This window comes from Neovison vison, chromosome X (assembly GCF_020171115.1).
Source record: "Neovison vison isolate M4711 chromosome X, ASM_NN_V1, whole genome shotgun sequence".
In the NCBI taxonomy this organism is placed as follows: Eukaryota; Metazoa; Chordata; class Mammalia; order Carnivora; family Mustelidae; genus Neogale; species Neogale vison.
The window spans coordinates 129,955,866-129,965,952 of record NC_058105.1 but is presented as its reverse complement, the minus strand read 5'-3'; positions in this window follow the sequence as shown (position 1 = coordinate 129,965,952).

Here is a 10,087-nt window from a genome sequence, read left to right as displayed (position 1 = left end):
TTTTTTCCAATTTATTTATTTTCAGAAAAACAGTATTCATTATTTTTTCACCACACCCAGTGCTCCATGCAAGCTGTGCCCTCTATAATACCCACCACCTGGTACCCCAACCTCCCACCCCCCCCGCCACTTCAAACCCCTCAGACTGTTTTTCAGAGTCCATAGTCTCTCATGGTTCACCTCCCCTTCCAATTTACCCCAATTCCCTACTCCTCTCTAACGCCCCTTGTCCTCCATGCTATTGGTTATGCTCCACAAATAAGTGAAACCATATGATAATTGACTCTCTCTGCTTGACTTATTTCACTCAGCATCATCTCTTCCAGTCCCGTCCATGTTGCTACAAAAGTTGGGTATTCATCCTTTCTGATGGAGGCATAATACTCCATAGTGTATATGGACCACATCTTCCTTATCCATTCGTCCGTTGAAGGGCATCTTGGTTCTTTCCATAGTTTGGCGATTCTTATTCTTATTCTTACTCTTTTTAGAGAAACAGGACATAGATGGAAGGCATTTCACTAAATTGGTTCTTGCTTTGATGACTTCTTGATTAGTCCTTTGTATGCCTCCCCTGTTATCAGAACTCTATGAACTTTCCATGAAAATTACAATGTCTGTGTGATATTTGGTTTGATATTTCCAAAATTCTTACAGTTAACACGTGCTTGACAGCATGACACTGATTCCTTTCTTTGTCATTTCCCAGTGTCCATCAAAAGACAGATGCCCCAGTGTCAAATGTCGAGGTCACACACGTGTGTCTCTAAAGTCATTGCCTTGCTCTATGAAACCATTCAGTTCAATTTTCATGAATCAGTCTTCCTAAATCTTAGCTTAATCAGTTCTTGTTTTCAAATCCCCCATAATGGCTCCCCATCGCCTACAAGCTGCAGGGAGACATAGACCGTCAAGAGTGGACGTACCCTGCCGCCATGATTTTGACCATTCACACACACACGGAGGAAGAAATCGGGGGAAAACTCCCCTCCATTGGCTGATAATGTGATTACATTTTGAGATTTCTTGGAGGTGATGGTAGTATCGTACATGCGTACTGTGTATTTGGGTTCTCTGTGTCCAATGTGTCCTTTCACATGGCAGTAAGGTCACCTGGACATAGGATGCAAACAATATTCAAAGTGATCTTTCTTAAAAGGAGCTACTGGAGGGCACCGTGGTGGCTCTGTTGGTGAAGCATCTGCCTTCAGCTCAGGTCATGATCCCGGGATCCTTGGGATCAAGACCTGCATCAGGCTCCCTGCTCAGTGAGGGGTCTGCTTCTCCTACCCCATCCATCCAACTCATGCTCTCTGTCTCTCTCTCTCAAATAAATAAATAAAATCTTTGAAAAAAAAAAAAAAGCAAATACTAGATGCCGTAACATTGATTTCTTTCCCTATAACAACAGTCATTTGTTTCACTTTAAATTTCCTGTTCATGAGACGTAATCATGAGGTTGAGAAGAATCCACACACATGGGCAAAAGCAAACAGAACCCTGTCGAGTTCTGGAAAAACATAGCAATGGAAATCAAGAATAAATGATGTGTGTGGTGGCCTGCCTGTTTGTTTCCCCCACCCCCAAATTCATATGTTGAAATCCTACCTTGCAAGGTGATGATATCAGGCAGTGGGGCCTTTGGGGGGGGGTTTAGTTCATGATGGGCCAAGGGCCGTTCCAGTGAAAACACTGTCGTCCATGAACCACAAAGTGTGCTCATCACACAGGACGTCTGTAGATGCCTTGATCTTTCCATGAGTTTGTGGTGATTAGTGATGCAGGAATGGAATATTAACTGGACCGTGACTTGGCCTTATGTTACCAAAATTAGGGTAAAACATCTCTGATTATCATCTGGGATGAACAAAAACCATCTCCAGCTCTCAAAACTGAGGTGTTAATTCTCATGAGGGCTCAGTGGTACAGACATCCCCGTGGTCCATAGAAGAAAACGGAATTTGCCAAGAAGCGTTCTTTCAAGGTTATTTTTATTGTCTCAGGCACCAGCATCAGGAAATGTTTGAAGGGCAACGTTTAAATGTCCTACAGCAATTTTCAAAAGCATGGTACATGCAGACGGGGAGTTCTGGTCTTTTATTAGCTATGTGTCTTCATGGAACTAATTTTTATTGTTGTTGTGACTGCCATCTTTGCTGCAACAAGAAGAAATGCATCAAATAACTTTTTAAGATGTGTTGCAACTATAAAATCATTTGTACATTTTGGGGATGTGGAAGGCTCACCAGGAATTTGATTTCTTGCACACGCTGGCAATGATTACCACGTCTTCTTGTGAGTGGGAATGGGAAGGAGATGGGCTTGCCTTCCAGTGGAGGACATGTCGAAAAATTGTACGTGGGTCAGCTTTAGGATTTTTTAAAAAATATTTTATTTATTCATTTGAGAGACAGAGAAAGAATGAGAATGAGTGGGGTAAGGGGCAGAGAAATAGCGAGAAGCAGACTCCCACCGAGGAAGGAGTCTGATGTGAGGCTCTATCCCAGGACCTTGAGATCATGACCTGAACTGAAGGCAGATGCTTGATCGACTGAGCCACTCAGGGCGCCCGCCTTCGGACATTTTAAAGCCTTCCAGCATTGCAGGGGGAAAGAGGAAAAAGAAAAAGAAAAACCCTCCGGAACTCCCAGTAGGGAAATAGAATGAAAGGCTTTCAGGTCTGTGTCTTGAGGAGGCTTAACAGACTGTGTTGGGCATTCTTTGAGGCTCCTGGAAAATTGTGCCTTTCGTGTTACACCTGCTTTGTGGCATTTCTTGGGTCTTTCTTTTAACAACCATGTGCGTGTGTGATTTCATTAGAAGCCAACCTCCAGGCCTTTGATCGCATGTGGAAGTGGGTGGGGTATAAATTAGGTCTCAACGAGCATGCATTTGGCTGCCCTAGGCACTCTTGTGGTTTGTGGCCAAGAATCGCGGTCCACGTGGGCATGCCACAGGGAACACCCAGGCTCTGATGTGCACAGACAGGTGGGTCCAAAACCGGTATGGATAAATGGGAGGAAACACTTAATTATGGGTTTTTTAAAAATAACTTTTTTTGAGTTAAAGTTCATGCACAATGCTACTCATCCGTTCAAAGTGTACAACTCAACAGTGTTTAATATATGCCCACGGGAGTGTAACCCCATTGCTTACAAGAAAGTTCAGAACATTTCCATCATCTTCCCTTTCCCCAAAAAACCATATTCTTCAGGTACCTCCACTGTTTCCCTCCACCATCCCCCACACCAACCCCCTTGTGGACACTCTCTGAGTCTATTGCTGGGCTCCCACACTCTGTGATGGCTTTCTTCCACATGGCGCGTCTTTGACTTTTATCCATGTTCTAGCAGAAATCAGTATTTTGCTTCTTTCTGTGGCTGAAGAATCACCCATAATTTGTATATATACACCATATTTGAGTGATATATTTTTTTAAGACACCAAGGGTCTCAGACAAGTCTGCTGACTCTAGGTCAAATCCTTGACGTGATTTCTTTTAGCAGCATTTTGTCCCTGGACAGGTAAGGCTGGTCTTTGGTCATTGTCACTGTCAGGAACAAGGAGTCCTGTTTGCATACCTCTCTGTCTCAAACCCCACACTGGGTGACAGCTTTCAGAATAACCCAGAAGGGAAGCTTTGGGTTGGCCAGTGGAGACACCCACAGGGATTAGATCATGTCCAAACAGTTATGTGAATAAGGTCAGAACTAGTTTGGGAACAAAGGGATTGGGTGCAACCTGTCTTCTCCTCCATGCTTGTGTAGAACTGAACCCACTACTCAGTTCCCCCCAGGACAGAGGAATGCCTGAGGCAGGAAAATAGGGAAGCAGGTGCACCTTCAGGGGTGCTGACACCTGTTGTAAATTTGGGGTCCCCAAGAGCACCCTCGCTGTTGACATCAGTTGCAAGTTTGGACGAGGGTCCCCAAACTCTCTAGCCATGGGTGAGCTGCTGTAAGCCATCAGGTCACAGGTCCACATGGCCAGAGCTTTGTGCTGCCTCTGTCTGGCCCCATGAAAAACCATGATACTTCAACACAGCATGAAGTGTGGAGCCCCAAACATCTAGCAGGGTCTCTGCTAGACCCTGACCTGTGGTCTTGGAGAAGCCAGTGAATGTATAGCACCCCACTGGGTTACAAGCCCACTGCAAAGCCGATAGGGGTATCAGAAAGAAATAAAGACCTCTGTCCATTGCCTCTCCAGCTGGACTGGAAAAAGGGGACTTGGCAGGTGGCCCAAGCATGCTCCCCACGCCTCCACCAGTGAACTTATTCTACTGGGTGGAGATTACAACAGCTGTTAAACCTTCTCTTAATAGTGACCTCTGTGCTAGTGATTCCCACCAGGAGGAGGGAGGGGATGGAGGACACACACTTGTTGCAGGTAGACCCAGAAGGACACACACACACACACACACACACACGCATGCACGCACATAGAACCAGGAGAGAAAAGTCATGAAAAATCCTAAGTCTGCCTGTGATTTCCCCCAGAGATCTAGAAAGAGCTCCCCTCCACTCCCACAGAATATATTCGAAAGGGATTGTAGGAGACAAAATAAAATTGCTGTGATTACGCCCCGATGAGTCATCTTTGTTCAACACAGCAGTTACATATGCTTCCTCTCCCAAGAGCTTTCAAGAAATACCAGGCGTATAGTGTCATACGTTGGATCTCCATGGGAGTGGCTGAGTGGTAGGACCTGGGGGTTGCTGGAGAGTTCCTCCTGACTCCGCTCTGACCAAGCACTGTAATGAAAGGACAGCGGTGATGGTGACGCCTGGAAAGAAACAGAGAGAATCAAGCCCGGAGGTCGTCAGAGCCTCTTACACTTCCAGAATCCTAGCCCTCAGGCGATGACCACCTCTCTGCTTCTCACAGCACACAATCCCAGGCTCCAACTAGGTGCCAGTGTTGATAAGCTGTTTCCAAGCTGTATGCACCATGGAATATCTCAAACTTGCAGGAAGGAAGGAGGGTGCTTGAATGATCTTGACCCTAAAAGTTCTATGCATCTAGACAAGGGAGGGGGCACATGCTGCTAGGAAGAGCAGGGGAAACTTCACAGGGAACTGGGGGCTTCTTCTGACCATTCAGAATAGTGACGTCTGGACAGGCAGAAGATGGAGATGTGAAAATGTCAGAGCCTGAAGGATTCAAACTCACTTAGGGCACAGACTAGGCTTCATAGGTCTTACTTGTCCAGCCATGAGTAAGGACAGGGGCCAGCCAAGTACCAGTGGCATTGACCAGCACATCCATCAGTGCATGGCTTCAATCCCAACACAAGGTGTCCACCTCAAAGCTCAAATGTCCCTCCTACCCTGGGATTGGGACTTGGCAGGATCCCACAAGTTGGAATGCTTTGTTGATCTCATGGTTGGTTCTTGTGTCTCTGATAGTATCTCCTTGGACCCCCTGGCTTGAGTTTTCCAATGATGACACCGGAAGGATAACTAATGTTCGTTAACTCGTGGTTGGCTGACACCAGGACCCTCTCCTTGCTTTTGCCTTTGGGAGTCTTAGCAAATGGAGGTCATACTCCTGCCCCAATGAGGCCCTCACTTGAGTTCTCCATCTCATCTTTCTGAACTCTCCTGATATTCCCCAATTTTTCATGGGACTTGCCCACTGCATGCCCCTTCCTGGCCACAGAGCTTTCTGAGTATAGTCAACTGGATGATTCTACATTGTGGGCTTTGCCTTGCACCTCAAATAACCTTCGAGGAAACCCTTCTGACATGACCATAAACAAACCCTCTTGACCAGAGGCCAATAAAAATACTCTTGATATTAAATTCTGCTGTGCTGTGGCAAGATAATCATAGGAAGGCTACTTCCATTCCCTGAAACTTCAGCAAAAAAGAATAGTATTCTGCCCGCAGACAGCCTGCCAACCCACAACCCATGGATGGAGGGACATTTGGGCTTCAAAGTGGACACTCAGTGTCAGGATTGAAGACCCGTGCAGCTCCCCAAACGTGGCTGGCCCCTGACCTCATCTGTGGCTCATTCACATCTAGAGGGAGGAGTTGAGTTTGCTGAGTTTGGCTTTTTGGTGATTCCAAGGCTGGTCTAGAGGAGGTCATTGGCCACTGGTAAGCAAGCTTTCCTGGGGGCACCATGGAGAAAAGACATGGTAATTCCAAGAAGATAAATGTTGCATTTTGAATGAGTGGTTAAGTGCTCTTCTCCCCATCCTGCTGGTGGTGGGTGGTGATTAAGGGCTTCTCTTGAGTCTAAGTGGTGTTTTCATGAGATTAATCTGGCGACACCATGCACTGTGCTTCCTGTCCTCTCCCTGGGGCTGGGTGTATATTAGATATCTGAGGGACCTATGAAGGGGGACAACATAAAGGCAAAATGATACTTTAATCATACACCACTGGCTAAATATAACCTAGAGGGAGCAAATCTTGTGAAATGCATTGAGAACTTCAAACATTTGTGTGCATTCAGTCTTTCACCTTCTTTCTAAGACCTCTCTGGAGTGAGTTCATTGATGTTTGGCTAACTCGGATACATTTTATGTCGATAGTTCCAGAAGCAATGCCTCCTCAAGGATGAGTGTGTCATATCAGGACCATTTAGAGACATTTCCCCTAAGAGAAGAGTTTCTTTCCATGTTTGACCACCCATGGTCATGACCAGTGCTTGTAGTTCACCCTTGGATGGTTGTCTCAGACACAGATGAGCTTGTCGACTTTCTGAGCTGTCCCATAGATGAAAGCACATTCAGTCTGCTTATTTCCCACTCTTTAAGCTAGGAAATGTCACTACTGATGACATCTAATGTCACTGGCTTCTTTTTTTTAATCAAATAATCTACATTGAAATCTAATGTTAGGTCTCAAGGCAGAAAATACCATTAGAAGTGATGTATATACTTTTGCTTTGAGGCTATGAAAGGGTATGCACCCAAGTGCATCTACTGGTCTGATTTACTGGTCTGGTTTTCAGAGGGTTGTCATTGGCCCATCTAGAGGATTGTAGATCTACTGATCGTAGACCAACCTGTGTCCAGCCAACTGTAAAGAATGCCATCCATCCTGGTGGAAGGCAGGTAGGAAGAACGCAGAAGATTTGATGGGTTGCTTTTCACAAATGGGTTGAAGCAGACCAGTGGGTTTTATGTAGGGTTTGTTTTCTGTTCATCTACTGATGTACAAATTATACACACATACACACACACGCAGATATATATATAATATACAGTTATATAATATATAGTATGTAATTCTATTGATATAATAATATATAATAATATAACATATAATGATATATGTAATAACTATATAGATATATGATGAGTGTAGACATATATATTTTTAAATGTATAGCAAAACACTTTGGCCATGTGATTTCTGATGGAATACTATTTTATTTTATGGAATCATGATCCAGGGAGAATATGGACTTTTAAAAACATGATATGCCACTTTCCTGAAGATCAATAACTTTCATCAGCCTCACAGAATAATGCAAAGGGAAAGCGGGGTTTCCTCCCCAATTTGGAGGTCCCTCGATGGATTTTTCTTCATTTACGGTGCATTTGTGCAGGAATGAACTGTGTGTGGGGGGGTGTTATTTTCTCGTAGCCACTGGATTTTCAGGGTATCCATAATGGAGGTGTTTTGTGGACCTTGTTTCTTACAACTATTAAACCTTGAGTTCAGATCTGTAAAATGGACATCACACAGGTGTTTGAGAAGGATAAACCCAAGTGGGTAAATTGTAGCAGGAATCCATTTGGGCTTCAAATTATTCAGTTTGGTCTCCCAGGCCCGACCCTGTTTAGCTTTTGAGATCAGACCAGATCAGCACGTTCAGGGTAATCGACAGTGGATGGAATGGTAACTGCTCCCCCTCCTTCCCCCTCTTAGTGGTCTGTAACTGCACCCAAGCATCTGGTGCAGGGCCTGTCACCTGGGTTTAACTGTAGGATCGAGGCAGACTTGGTGGGCCTCTTTGATCGTGGCAGAAATTAGTTCAATGACCAGTCACATCTGGACCCGGGTTGGTGAGCTCTCCTGGAAGCCCATTCTCTGACGTGTAAAGAGAAGACATATATAATTAGTTTGAAAAATCCTAGAGAACTTTGATCAGTCCGCACAGCTGTGCAATGCTAGTGGGATTTCTGAAATGTGCAGACCAAAAAAAAAAAAAAAAATCCATTCCCACAGCAACACGCATTCAGAGGCACGCCTGGTTGGGATGTATCGAACACAAAGTCTGACTAGAGGATGCGGAAAACTATGAGGAAAGGTGAGCGCTCATCCTGGATGTCTTTAAAATGGCAAAGGCAACAAGAATGTCTGACCCCAAGTCAACACACAAGGTTGAAACACCTCAGGGTGTGGTTTTGAGACACAGAGTAAAAAGGGTGAGACAGATGCCATGTGTGGCAGGTACGAGAGTTCTAGGAGGTTTTAGAAGAGTAGCTCCCCACCAGGAGTCACTCTATCCCCCAACCAGGGGATGTTCAGCTATGGCTGGGGACATTCTTGGGTGTCATATTGGGAAAAGAAGATTCTACTGGCATCTGGTGGGTGGAGACCAGAGATGCTGCTCAGCCCCCACAATGCACTGGGCGTCGCACCCCAGAGAATGGTCCAGCTCTGAGTGTTGTCATAGGAACGTTGAGAAGCTACATGTTAGTGTGACAGACTATTTGCTGTTGGTTTATTGTCCTTCTATCCATTTTAGTGGTTAACCAACGAGGGGTGAACTCATCTCGTCCCACGGGAGGCATTTGGCAATAACTGGGGACAGCTGTGGACCATTATAGGTTGTGTAGTTGGCCAATGAGTGTTTCATGGGTGGGGAACACAAGAAAGCCCCCCCCCCACCACAAAGAACTATCCAGCCCCAAATAGGAGTTGTGCTGAGGTCAAGAAAGTCTAATTAGTGACGTGTATAGGAAAACATGGAAACGTAAAATGGAGTCCGTGGGGGGAGCACCACCAACCCAATAGGATGGTGAGGAGCTGGAGCTTGCTTCCCATTTGTATTGCTTTTGCTGTGTTTGTTTCCAGGATGGGAGGAGGGCTTGGGGCCAGGAGAGAGAGCAGCCAGAAACAGAACACCCAGGGGAGCAGTACTGTCAATGTTGCTATAAAAGTTGGGTGTTCATCCTTTCTGATGGAGACATCATACTCCATAGTGTATATGGACCACATCTTCCTTATCCATTCAACCACTGAGGGGCATCTTGGTTCTTTCCACAGTTTGGCTATCATGGCCATTGCTGCCATGAACATTGGGGTCCAGATGGCCCTTATTTTCACTACATTTGTGTCTTTGGGGTTAATACTCAGTGGTGCAATGGCAGGGACATAGGAAAGCTCTATTTTTAACCTTTTGAGGAACCTCTGCATTGTTCTCCAAAGTGGCTGCACCAGCTTGCATTCCCACCAACAGTGTAAGAGGGTTCCCCTTTCCCCACATCCTCTCCAACACATGTTGTTTCCTGTCCTGTTAATTTTGGCCATTTTAACTGGTGTCAGGTGGTATCTCAATGTGGTTTTGGTTTGAATCTCCCTGATGGCTAGTGATGATGAACATCTCCAGGTGGTGGCACCAAGAACAACCCAGCAATGCTAGGAAGGCTAAATGGAACATAAGAGAAGACACTATTTCATATCCACTCTTCAACTGTGCACATCTGCTCTTGCTGTCTCCCTCGTTCCCTACACTTGTGGCAAAGCCTGATGTGCACAAAGAGGTCGTGCGTGACCTAGTTCCCTTGCTCATTCCTTCCTCTGTTCCTAGAGGCAATGAAAGGATTGTGTATGATTGATTTGGTGAGGGGCAGGAGAGGGACAGCATGTGTTGACTGGATGTGTGATTAATGGAATGAACTAGTGGGTTGAGCCACCCCCTCCCCACACCTTTCATTTGCTGGAACTCTAAGAGAGGCATCTGCTTTCCGTCACTCTCAGGCTGCGGTACAGAGTGCAGCTTATCTACACCTCAAAGACCAACGTGACCACAAAGGTCAACCCTCATCAGAACGCCTCTTCTCCAGGTCCTAGGTCATGGGGATGCATGCGACAAGGTGACATCTTTGGGCCATGGGGTG